General features: G+C 41.5%; 1 long non-coding RNA gene and 1 pseudogene across 1 annotated transcript; both read right to left on the reverse strand.

The window, feature by feature from the left end:
• Nucleotides 1-248: 248 nt before the first annotated feature.
• LOC121997821 lies at nucleotides 249-2,171 on the reverse strand. The gene is made up of 2 exons (XR_006116376.1): nucleotides 643-2,171; nucleotides 249-359 (listed from the first exon to the last, which is right to left on the reverse strand). It is a non-coding gene; the product is annotated as an uncharacterized LOC121997821 (long non-coding RNA).
• Nucleotides 2,172-3,961: 1,790 nt separating this feature from the next.
• On the reverse strand, nucleotides 3,962-10,611 carry LOC121997819 (annotated as a pseudogene).
• Between the last annotated feature and the right edge of the window lie 2,276 nt (nucleotides 10,612-12,887).

The raw sequence follows: 12,887 nt of genomic DNA on the forward strand, positions 1-12,887 counted from the left end.
TCTGATGCATATTTAATCAAAAACAACAAAAAGAAATCGATTTGAAAAAGAACAATTTTGATGCCGAAAAATCGCTCAAAAATTCAAGGTCTTTTTCATTCCAGACGCCTTACAGGAAAAATTTTAGATGTGCATTTGAATCCAAGTATTGGGCAAATCAATCACTTCTTTTCATAATGAAAGACCTTCAAAAATAAAATTTCTAAAACAATACTCACCATGCAATTTTAGATATGACTTTTTTTTTAAATTATTTTTGTCGAAGGTGTGCAATTGGAATGGCTTGAAATTTCTTGACCGACTTGTGGGCTTTGTCCATCTTTTGGCATCCAAGCCGCAGTTGCTTTATCCACCTAAACCTAGTAGTAGCTAGAGATAAGGCAAACATATCCCAACAGATGGAATCTAGATTTTTTTAAAAATATTCTAGTAGATAACAAAAACTATACTATATCATTCCTTGTTCTTACAGTGAGATCACAAGAAAGTTAGTTGAAAAAAAAAAATAAGCTTAGAACTTGAAGAGAATACATGAAATTTATTAAATTGAGTTGATAGCAAATATAGGCTTAACTCAAATGTGAAAGAGTCTTGAGCCAAAAGCATGATAAGCTACTATATCTAATTATGAAGGTCTTTTACCTTCCGAGTCGAGCTTTAGTTCTTTCTTCCTCACTTTCTCCCCGAGCAGGCAGCTTTCCAAGGCCTAAAACATATGCATTGAATTAGATCAACAGTTTGGCAGGCCTGAATAAACAACTGAGAGCTAACCATTATTGATAAAATTAATGTGTTAGTTGATAAAATTAATGTGTTAGTGGGCATATTTTAATTGAGTTAGTGGAAAGAAATAATAGGGTAATAGTTGTAATGTGATGTTAGTGGGTTAATGAATTGGCAAGTTGAGTTAGAGGTAGAGGATAATGGTTGTAATGTGGTGTTAGTAGTTAATGTTGTGGTGTTAGTAGAGTTAGTGAGTTTTTTTAATATGTGTGATGTATTAACCTATAAATAGGATATGTAATGATCAATGAAGATATGTAAAAAACTTATTATTTTATCCTCCTTGTGTTCTCGACTCATCTATTTTTTTTATCGGTGGTATCAGAGCGAGGTCTCAAAGAGGTTATGTCTTCCGAAAGTTTTGTACAACCTATCATTCCTCGATTTGATGGCCACTATGACCATTGGAGTATGCTCATGGAGAATTTTTTTAAGATCCAAAGAATATTAAACGGTCGTGATTTTTGGAGTAACAGAACCGATAGAAGGTGTTGCGCTAATAGTTGCGCAATTGAAAGTTCTTAAAGCAAAGAATTATCTCTTCCAAACTATTGATCGCTCAATCTTGGAAACCATTCTCTGCAAGGATACTGCCAAAGATATCTGGGATTTTATGAAAAAGAAGTACTAAGGTACGACAAGAGCTAAGATGCAGTAGTTTCAATCACTTCTTTCAGAGTTCGAAATAAACCGAATGAAATCAGGAAAATCAATTTTAGATTATTTTTCAAGAACGATGACAATCATCAACAAAATACGGACCTTGGCGACAAGATAGAGGATGTTCTCATCATCGAAAAAAGTTTTCGATCTATGACACCAAAATTTAATTTTATTGTCTATGCCACTGAAGAAGCAAATGATATAAGTCTATTTTCAATTGATGAATTACAAATTTCATTATTAGTTTATGAGCATAAAATTAATCAATATGAAAAAGAGGAGCAAATATTGAAGGTTTTATCAGAAAATCACTCTACAAATGGTAGAAGTGATAGAGGATGAGGAAGAGGCAGAGGTCGAGGAAGAGGAGGTACATACTAATGGTGCAATATCGCCTGAGTCAAGGTTGACCAGGTTGACTAAGTTCGAGTTGGCTCAAGTTTGAGTTTCGATGTTTGGATTTCGATGTTTGATAATATATGGAGATTGTAGGAGCAATCAACCTATTAGGGAGATTGTTGATACAATTCCCCTCTGATCTAGAACTGATCAGTTAGATGTGAAGAAAGTCAAGTAGGTCAAAGGTTTGGCCGGATACTTAACTAGGATAGTCCTAACTGGAGATTAGGCAGGTGAAAAACCTAATGAGTGAAACTAAGCAATTGGGAAATCTTGGTGAGTGAAACCAGGTGAAAGACCTAGTGAGTGAAGTTAGGCAGGTGAAAGTATCGGCGAGTGAAACTGGCAAGTGGAAAATCCTAGTAAGTGAAGCTAGGTGGAAGTCCCTGTGAGTGAAGCCGGACAGTGGAAAATCCTAGTGAGTGAAGCTAGGTGAAAGTCCCAGTGAGTGAAGCCGGGCAGTGGAAAATCCTAGTGAGTGAAGTTAGGTGAAAGTCCCGGTGAGTGAAACTGGGCAGTGGAAAAATCCTAGTGAGTGAAGCTAAGTGAAAGTCCTGGTGAGTGAAGCCAAGTAGTGGGAAAATCATAGTGAATGAAACTAGGTGAAAGTCCAGATGAGTGAAATCAGACAGTGGGAAAGTCCTGGTGAGTGAGGCCAGGTAGATGGAAAGTTCTAGTAAGTAAAGTCAGACAGATGGAAAGTTCTAGTGAGTGAAGCTACGCAGATGCAAAGATTTGGTGAGTGAAACCAGACACGTAGAAATCTAGGTGGATCAAGGTTGACCGGACACCTGGTGTTGGGAAGTCTAAGTAGGTCAAAGGAGTGACCAGATACTTGGCACAAGGAAATCCAGATGGGTCAAGGGTGGCCGGACATCTGGTGGAAGGAAGTCCAAGTGAGTCATGGAGGACCGGACACTTAGCATGAGACGGTAAGTCCAAGTGGGTCAAGGTTGATTAGACACTTAGCACGAGGAGAAAAGTCCAAGTGGGTCAAAGGATTGACCGGACACTTGTTGAAGAAGTTCCGGAAGGTCAAGATTGACCGAATGCTAGTCATGAGGAGTTCCAACAGGTTATGGTTGACTGGATGTTGGAATTGGGAGCCCTGGAGCTTGATTTAAGCAAGTCAAGGGTGGTCAATCGATCAGCCGATCGATTGAACTGAAACCCTACGATCAGTCGATCGATTAGGAGAGTGATACGATAAACAGCAGCCCAATTGATCGATTGATCGATTGGGAGCTTATATCGCACGCACAGAAGCCTCCCCAATCGATCAACCGATCGATTGGGTAACGACAATCGATTAGCCAATAGATTGGGCAACACCAATGGATTAGCCGATCGATTGGCAGTTGGAAATCGCACGCGATACGATAAAGGCTGAATCGATTGGGCGATCGATTCAAGCCTTTTCCAGCAGAGCATAGAGGCGCTCTGAATCGATCGACCGATTGATTCAATTCTCCCCAAGTGATTGGTCAATCGTTTGGGATGTGACTATTACGAAGGAAGCGTCGAGTTTAAAGCCGTTTTCCTCGTAGCGACTCGGAGCTCTCGCCTCTCCACTTCTTGCGATCTTTTCATAGGTTCTCGCCAGTTCTTGAAGCTTATTGGAGCAAAGTATTGCTACACTTCCAAAGTCAAGAGACGTTCCACATAAGAAGAAGAAGCTAGCTAGGGTTCCATTTGTGTAAAATCTTGTAAGATTTTTTTTTTGTATTTGCTTCTTCATTTCTTCTTGTTGTATTGAGAGGTTGCACAAGGTTTTTCGCCTTCGGTAGTTACCGAGAAGGAGTTATTTCATAGTGGCTAAATGAGCGAGGGTCGGATCCTTGGATTAGTCATCTCTTCTTGAGGTGGATACCATGTAAATCCCTTGTGTTAGCGTTATGAGAGTTGTTTGAGTGTTTTCCGCTGCAACAACATCATCAAAGCAAGCAACCGAAGCGCGATGAGCTATTCCCCCCTCCCCCCCCCCCCCCCCCCCCCCCTTTAGCTATAAATTGACCCTAACAAGTGATATCAGAGCGAGATCGCTCTTCACTATATCATTCATTGTTCTTACAGTGAGATCGCACGAAAGTTAGTTGATAAAAAATAAACTTAGAACTTTAAGAGAATATATGAAATTTATTAAATTTTTGATATGTCGGGATTAACGTAGCTTTTTAAATTGTGAGATCATCAAAACTTGAACTAGATCTCATCGTATACTCTGCCACGAGTTTCGCAAATAAAGACGACTTGTTTTCCAACAATCTTGCCGGCGTGTCATGCTCCACAATGACTCCTGGTTAAAGAGAAGAAATTGCATCTGAAATGAAGAATGAGGTAACTTGAGTTGAAGGAAGACATGAATAATTAGTTTACTGACCATTATCTAGAAGTAGAACCATATCACTGTCAAGAACAGATGTAATCCTATGCGCGATAGTGATCACAGTAGATTCTGAAAATTGATGCCTCAGGGTTCTCTGGATCACACTGTCTGTAGCAGTATCGACCGAAGCTGTTGCTTCATCGAGAACCAACACCTTACTTTTTTTCAGGATCACCCTACCCAAACAAACAAGCTGACGTTGCCCCACGCTCCAATTTTCTCCATTTTCAGTCACTGGAAAGATTGAGTCCATAGAAAATATAGGCTTAACTCAATTGTGAAGGAGTCTCAAACCAAAAGCATGATAAGCTACTATATCTAATTATGAAGGTCTTTTACCTTCCGAGTCGAGCTTGAGTTCTTTCTTCCTCACTTCCTCCCCGAGCTGACAGCTATCCAAGGCCTAAAACATTTGCATTGAATTAGATCAACAGTTTGGCAGGCCTGAATAAACAATTGAGAGCTAGCCATGAGTTCACCTTCCATATCTCTTCATCTTTGTACTCCTCCAGTGGGTCTAGGTTGCTACGAACAGTTCCTTCAAACATCGTTGGGTCTTGTGGGATTATGCTTAATCTTGATCTTAGATCATGAAGTCCTACTGTGGAAATGTCAATCCCATCAATAACTATCTGGCCGACGGTTGGATCAATTATGCGGAAGAGCGCTTGTATTAAAGTAGATTTCCCACTGCCAGTTCTACCCACAATCCCAGTTTTCATTCCTCCAGGAAAAGTACAAGTCAGGCCTCTCAATACCAAAGGCATGTTTTGTCTATAGCGAACCTGAATTATCAAATCATGGAATAAGATAGGATCGACAAATATAAACATTTAAATCTATCTTCATCAGGAGAATAAAAAGAAGAGAATGAACAATAAAAATATCAAAATACTATTGATGATGATATAAATCTAACAACCGACAAGAAGCCACAAATCAGAATTACCTGTAAATTATGAAGTTCAATTTCTCCAATGGATGGCCAATTTGAGTCAAGTTTATTTGATTCTATTGACAAAGGTGGTTCACTGTCAATGGCCATGTACTGCAATATTCGCTCAACAGATATCATCGTATTTTCAAGTTGACAGAGATTCCATATGACCCAGGCTAGTAGCATATTAAGATTAAGTCCATATGTGACAGCAAGGCCAGAAATACCTGAGAGGAAAAGGATGCCACTCCAAAATGGTAGAAATTAGTATCAGATGTACTTGAATAACATAGAATTGAACTGTCGGCAAGGAAATTACCAGGATCGATCACCCCTCTTGGCATGGAGATTAGGAAAACTAAAGAAAAAGCAAACATAAGTGACGACAACATATCCAAACGAAAGCAAAGCCATTCCATTGCAGCAGCAGTGTGAAACTTTGGTCTAGAAAACTGATCTGATAGGTTGAAATTAGTGTTTATAAATCTTTGATTCTGATCAAAGCTTCTAATAGTAGTTGATCCAGACAGGGTTTCTGAGAAATGTTGTATGATTGGAGCTTTGCAAACACCATTCAACCTGGACAGTTCTCGGGCTGTACCTATGTAATAGTTCTTCAACAATAGGAGGACAAATACATGATCAGCAAGCAAACAATTAGAAGAGGAAATAACAGCATATCAGAGTTAGTGAAATTCTCATCATGGGGATTAACCTAAATATGATGGAAAAAGATAATCTAAATCATAAGAACTGCAAATTTTAGGGGACAAAAGAGCAAAGGAACCTACTGGGCGCCACAAGTTTCTTTCATTTCATTTTCTGTTAAAGCTATCATTTGTCTATTAGCCTAGAAGTGTCTCAATGTATAGAAAGGAGATGAATCAAGTAATCAACAAAATAGCACCCATGTTCGGACACACTTTCTGACTAATAGCAGTCCTTGTGGATTAAATAGTTTGATTTCAAAGAGACCAAAGCAATGCAGAAATATGTGGTCCTACCCATGCACAACAAATATTTGTTCCTACCCATGGGATTAGTAATAACAGATAGAGAAGTTGAGGAATAAAATCTAGGTTCATGTTCTTCAACAACATACATCATCAGCAAGAAGCCAAGTCCTGAATGTTTTAATTATTTTGGATTGGCTCTATAATCTTGTCTGTCTTTGAGCTCTATAAATCAATATAATAACCATAGTGTCAAATTTCAAGGCAGATTTTGGACTTTTGTTGTCCTATGTTAGACCAGTAACAATATTGTAAAATTTGTGAAACATTTGATTTAACTACTAAAATCACAGAATAAATAGAAGAAAACAACCTTAATAGGGGAAACAAGTACCTGATACCAGAGGCAGGTTGCAATCACAGGAATAAAGACAATGAATACTTGCCATGCAATTTGCGACATAACTGCAACTATCCCAACGAGTTGAATGAAATTAAATGCAACTGCACCAATTCGGGTAGGAATATCGGTATCAACGGCATTTTGATCTGTTGATGCCTGCAAAATAAAGGTGAAAAGAGTGATGAGGGATTACACATGGCAAACAAAATACTGCTAGGATGATTTATGAAATTACATACTCTATTAAGGATACGGCCACTTGGCGTGGAATCAAAGAACGACATAGATGCACGGAAAATGCAGTTATGCAGCTTGTTAAATAAAAGTGTTGCTGTCTTGTATCCAGCTGTTACAAGCAGCATAACTCTCATAAGTACACAAAAGGAACTTCCAACAGCCAGTGCAACATAAACATAGATGAGCGTTGATCCACTAACAGGAGGTTGCTCATCTTCTGAGACAGGAGCTGCCCAAGCCATCCAATAATTGCTTCCAATCTGTAGGACTTGAAACAAAACTTGTGCCAACAGAATTAGAGGAACAAGGGCTCCTCCATAAGCCATTGTTATGTATTTCCAGTAGACCCAAAATCCAACACGGCCTTTCTCCCTCTCTTCTTCTTGAACAAGTTGTCCCTTTTGGCTATATGTTTCATCTGCCTTACCATTTTGTGTATCGCTGTTGATCCCAAGGCTGGGAGATCCCAGACCAATTTTTGTGTCAGTGTTACCAACTTGTGCATTGTTATCGGGAGCATCACTGTCAAGCTCAATGGAGTCAAGTGCTGCTAAAGCATCCTTGTGGGCACCAACCAACTCCCTAAATTCTGTCCCTGACTTTAGCATGCCATAGTACTTGCCTGCTTGTACAACCCTTCCATCTTTCATGCACTACGGATTAGAAAGCAACATTTGTTATGTTCCCTAACAAGCCTATGTAGCAATCACATGAAGCAATAATCAAGAAGAAGGAAAGAAAAGGGCATTACTCACCAAAACAAGATCAGCTGAAGGTAAGAACTCCACTTGATGGGTGACATATATTACTGTTTTTGAAGCTAGATGACCAAGCAAGCATTCCTGCAATTCAGAAGATTATGAGGGGAAAAAAGATGACTCTCGAATGAATATGCTAATAAAAGACTGGATTTCCTATTTTAGATCACAGTCACACTCAAAAAAGATAGAAATTATAGTAAACCAGCTTTTAATTTGATACGTGCCAATTGCTTCACTATCAGTTTACAAAAGTACAATATGATCATTAAAGTTGGAGGAAGCAATGCATCCTACTTATGCTAGATAAAGGCTTTTTCATCTAAAGATAAAGACTTTCAACCTCAGGCAGGAAATTCCCTACTTGACAGTGTGCAAACATCAATAAGAGTTGCAAAGAGTTATTTTTGCTAAAAGAAAAAACGTGGATATAGTTGGAAATTATTCAACCATAATGTGTAAAATATTGAGTCTAAATTTAATCTAGAAAAATTAATCTAAAGCCTATGAGTGAGGCATTACCATTATAGAAGTTCGTCAAACCATATTAGATTACTAAAAAAATGTGTACCTTAAACAGATGGGTTCCTGTGTGAGCATCCACAGCACTGAAAGGATCATCAAACAAGAAAATATCAGCATCATGGTACAGAGCCCGGGCAATCTGAATCCTTTGCTTCTGTCCCCCACTTAAGTTGATGCCCCGCTCTCCTATCACTGTCTGATCTCCAAATGCCAGGATCTCTAAGTCTTTCTTCAATGAGCAAGCTTCAAGCACCTTATCATACTTCTCACGATCCATCTCCCTACCAAACAAAATGTTGTCTTGAATTTTTCCACTCTGTATCCAAGGCGACTGTGGAACATATGCAGTTGAGCCACAGAGCCTAACACTTCCAGAGATCTTTGGCACCTCGCCTAACAAGCTAGACAACAAGCTTGATTTCCCAGAACCAACAATGCCACAAACAGCAACTTTCATGCCACGGAGCACCTTGAAGTTTAAATCATTCAAGGTCGGAGAATCCGAAGAGTGATTCCACGAGAAGGTTCCATTTACCACTTCCACTGCAATCTCCGATGTGCCACTTGGAAGCCTCTCTGAAATATCAGAGTGCAACTCTTCGAGGCGTAAGAATGAAGCAATTCGATCAAGAGAAACCTTGGTCTGGATGATCATAGATATTGTGTCAGGCAGGTTGTAGATGGGCTCTTGCAACACTCTAAAAGTCGCCAGCGCCGACAGAACCTTCCCTGATGATAAGGGAATCCCCACAAGCATGCAGAATCCAAAAGTGATCACTGCCACAAAAATTGGCGCCCCCCAGAAGACAAAGGTTGTCATGGCCGACGTGTAGACGAACTTCTTCAACCAGCTTTCCTCGTTCTCCCTCAGCTTGATTATTTTCTACAAGAACTTCATCTCCCATCCTTGCAGCTTGAGAATTCTCATGTTCCTCAAGATCTCCGACGTTGCTTTCATTCTCGTATCCTTGCACTCCATCACCTTCACCTGGTACTTCTCCTGCATCTTCCCGAGAGGCACATTGGCCAGCATTACAAGGACCGTGGCCACCAGAGAGGCGACAGAAGCGAGGCCTAAATTGGCGTACAATATGAGCAAGGCGAGCGCAACCTGCAACGGAACCATCCAGAGATCGTGCATGTACCAGCTGAAGAGACCGATTCGGTCGGCGTCGACGCTCATCAGGTTGATGATCTCGCCGCTGGACCGGCTCTGCTTCGACCGACTCGACAGGATGAGCCCCTTTTGGTAGATCATGGCGACGAGGGCGGCGCGGGTTCTGATTCCAGCTTGCTGTAACCGGAAGAACCAGTGGCGCTGCGAGAGGCACTCCAGGAGCTTCCCCGCGATGAAGGCAGCCACCAGCCAGTAGCCGGCGCCTGCGAACAGAGGGTCGCCGTTGAGGTAGCGAACGAGGAAGTCGATAAGATAGGGGCCCACGTAGGTGGCGAAGGTGTACACGATCGCATAAATGGCCGTGATCGCCACTTGCTGCCACGAGGTGAGAAGCAACGCCTTGGCCAGCTGGAATGTGGCTACGGAAGAAGTGCCGCCGGTGATGGAGCAGGACTCGAGGTTGCTTTTGAAGACCGGAAAGACACCGTTAATGCTATCGCGTGCCTCCAGCTGCGGCACGTCGGCGAGGTCGAGGGTTTTCCGGTTGCCGACGGTGAGCAGCGGGCCGATCCAATAGAAGGTGAGTGAGCTGAGGAACCCAGCATTAGCGAACAAAGAGATGTTCCCTGTGACACTCTCTGCATTTGCAGAGACGCCGTTCAACAGCGGCTCCTCGACATCAAACACCCCTTCCGCCTCACGGGTGTTCCCAAAGAAGGCGACGGAAGTCATAATAAGAGCCGAGAAGGCGGAACCGATATCAAACGCCCATGCGGGAATGGACAAAACAGCTCGTTTTCTCAGGTAGATGAAATCGACGGCGAGGGAGGAACACGATATAAACAGGAACAATCCCCACCAGATCCGAAGGAAAATCGGAAATCGGGGAGAGCGGAGACCGACGGTGAGGTAAGCGGCGGTGGCGAGCCAAGTGACGGCTCGGAGGGCGGTGTCGCTGAGAGCGACTGCCTGATCACGCTGCCATCGCCGTCCGTCCTTGTACCACAAGAAGGTGAGCACGCATAGAGAAAGATAAAACACACCGACGGCGGCGCTTGTCGAGATCAGCAATCCCCGGAACAGAGACTTGCGACGCTCTGTTATTAGTTTGGCGCTGCCGGCGTGCTTTGTGGCAGTTTTGATCCAGAAGAAGGCTAAGGCGACGAGGAAGAGGAGATGGATGGAGACGAAAAAGCCATGGACGACGACGGGCTGCAAAATCGACGACGCCGCATCGGCGGGCATGGCAACAAATGAAACAATTGACAGGGTTACTTCTTCTGCTGCTGCTGCTGCTTGAGGATGTGTTTGGTTAATATAGAGAAGGAAGGCGGCTCCTTGCGGTGCAAGCTATGGAAGGAGCGGCGGACGATGAGGTTGGTGGGGCAGAGGAAAGAAGGCGATAAGGGGTGCGTTACCGGGTATCGACCGGTGAGGCAGGAATAATCCTTCCTTATTGTCGATTGGGTAAAAGAAACGAGGGAGGAATCAATTAGGGTAAGCAGTTTGGGGGTCAGATCCGCCCCATATTCTAGGAAGCTGCTGCTGCAGAGGAAAAAACAAAAAACGCGGCGATTGAGATGCGGATGGGTATTTTATAAACAAAAACAAAAACAAAAAAAAAAAAAAATCCTTGGGTTTTTTCAAAATGACCCACCCAAATTTTACAATCACAAAGACATGAATCTTTGGCAATTTTTGTTGTTAAGTCAAGTTATATCTATAACTTAGTTGTCTCATCTCGAGTCCTTCACCTCGATTGAATTGTATCCATATTGAATAAATCCATCTACTTTTGGGTCCATTCAATTGAATCATTGTAAACTTCAATCAATTTGACCGAACTCGTTCTTACTACTCATTTTGGTATTAAGAAATATTATTGGTAATTTACGTATTGAGTACTAAAATTGTTAGTTAATTTCTCAGTTGACCTGAAGACAATATGTTGACTATAGATGTAAAATTGTCTTGCCACTTTGTTTATTTTTTTGAATCATGAAAATATAAATAGATAAAAATAATAATACTTTTTTATTAATATTTTTTAATATTAGATTGACAGGCTTTCTCCTTAATTTGCCTATTTGGTAAATCTGATTTATACACACTCAATGTTGAACTCTAAAATATTTGTCTAATTAAATTCAAAGATCCTCTTTATTATTTTTCTAAATCACTTATTACTATATCACATAGAGACTCTTCAAATTAGACCTACCTTAGGAATCTCTCCCCTTGGAGCTTACGTTTCGATGGCTACTTGTTGTTGATCATGAACTTCATCGTTATGTACAGCTGAGGGAGTCCTCTCCCAGACGGCTAATTAAGAGTCCCATGAGCTAATTTGTACGGGGCAGCGAGTTTATTATAGTACTGGGGTGTCCATCATAGTCTCCTCCGTGTTGACCTAAGGACGGATTGGCGGGGGGCGCTGGGGGCGAGCGAATCACCTTTTGCCACATGAGGTGTCCATCATAGTTGTCCCCTCGGGGCGGTGCGATGGTTAAGATATGGAGTGTTGCCACATGAGGTCTTGGGGTCGAAACTCGGTGTGACCGAGCATAACCTCGTTCATGTCTTGACCATTTGCACTAATGATTAGTAGTCACCCGTGATTTACCTCCGTGTTGGCCTAAGGATGGATTGGCGGGGTGCTTGGGGGCGAGCGAATCACCTTTTGCCACATGGGGTGTCCATCATAATTACCGTGTGGGATCTGTAGATGGCTAATTCCATCTTTTATTATTATAGGTGTCTATTTTAGTTCTATCAGAAAATGGAGAAGATGAATATTAGCGAGTGAAAATTTTTCACTGGGAAAAATGATTTCAAATAGTCTTATATCAAAATGAGCATTATCAATTGAATCAGGGAAGAGGTCTCGACATAGACACTCTATTCAAGTCAGTGATCTAGACGATGAAGAATAGAATAAATAGTAGTTATGGACGTGTAAAGTTGCATAGTATCATGTATCTATGCATATAGATGAAACTCCTTTTATAGTGCTACTCTTAGTTTATGCACAAATTTCAAATGTTTTCAAAAAAAGATAGACCATACAAATACTTTGACACCTTTTTTAAAATAGATCCACAATCCTTGTGTGTGATAGGTTGGAAGCTTCTAGAGTACATCCTGCATATAGAATATTCTCTGTTATCCGTAGTACAAAATGCTAAAAACGAATGTGAGATTGTTAGGTTGAAGGGCCTTGAATATGCTTAGATAGCAAATTGACCGGGTCCTTCCTGTAGTCCGATCCATTGCCGCTTACCCAAGCAATCAGGCCGGATTTGAGGAAAGTGGTCAAGGACTTGTACTTCGTTTGACCTCTTTGTTTGGCCCCGTAGCTTGGTCAAGTCAAGTGTTAAGTTTGTCCGATCTGACCATGGCTCCGATCGACTAAATTACTTAGCCAAAATAGTTAATCTTGATAACACCGAGTGACGAAGAGAACCTCGTTCTGGATGACACCGACTTGGCTTAGAGTTTCATCGATATTGATAGGCTTAGGGTCCGATCGTTGCACGCGTCCGATCAGATGACCACTCAGTCGGGACGATCGTATGTCATGAGTCCGAGGGTTAACCCCTCTTTGACTTTGATTACCATATCAATCGGCCTCCTTGACTTTGATCCGATCCAAAAGCCCTGCCTTTTTATCCTATCATCCATTGTGGCAAAAAGTGAATACGCTCGCCCTCAGTGCCCGCGCGAGTC

Source organism: Zingiber officinale, chromosome 6A (genome assembly GCF_018446385.1).
Source record: "Zingiber officinale cultivar Zhangliang chromosome 6A, Zo_v1.1, whole genome shotgun sequence".
NCBI lineage: Eukaryota > Viridiplantae > Streptophyta > Magnoliopsida > Zingiberales > Zingiberaceae > Zingiber > Zingiber officinale.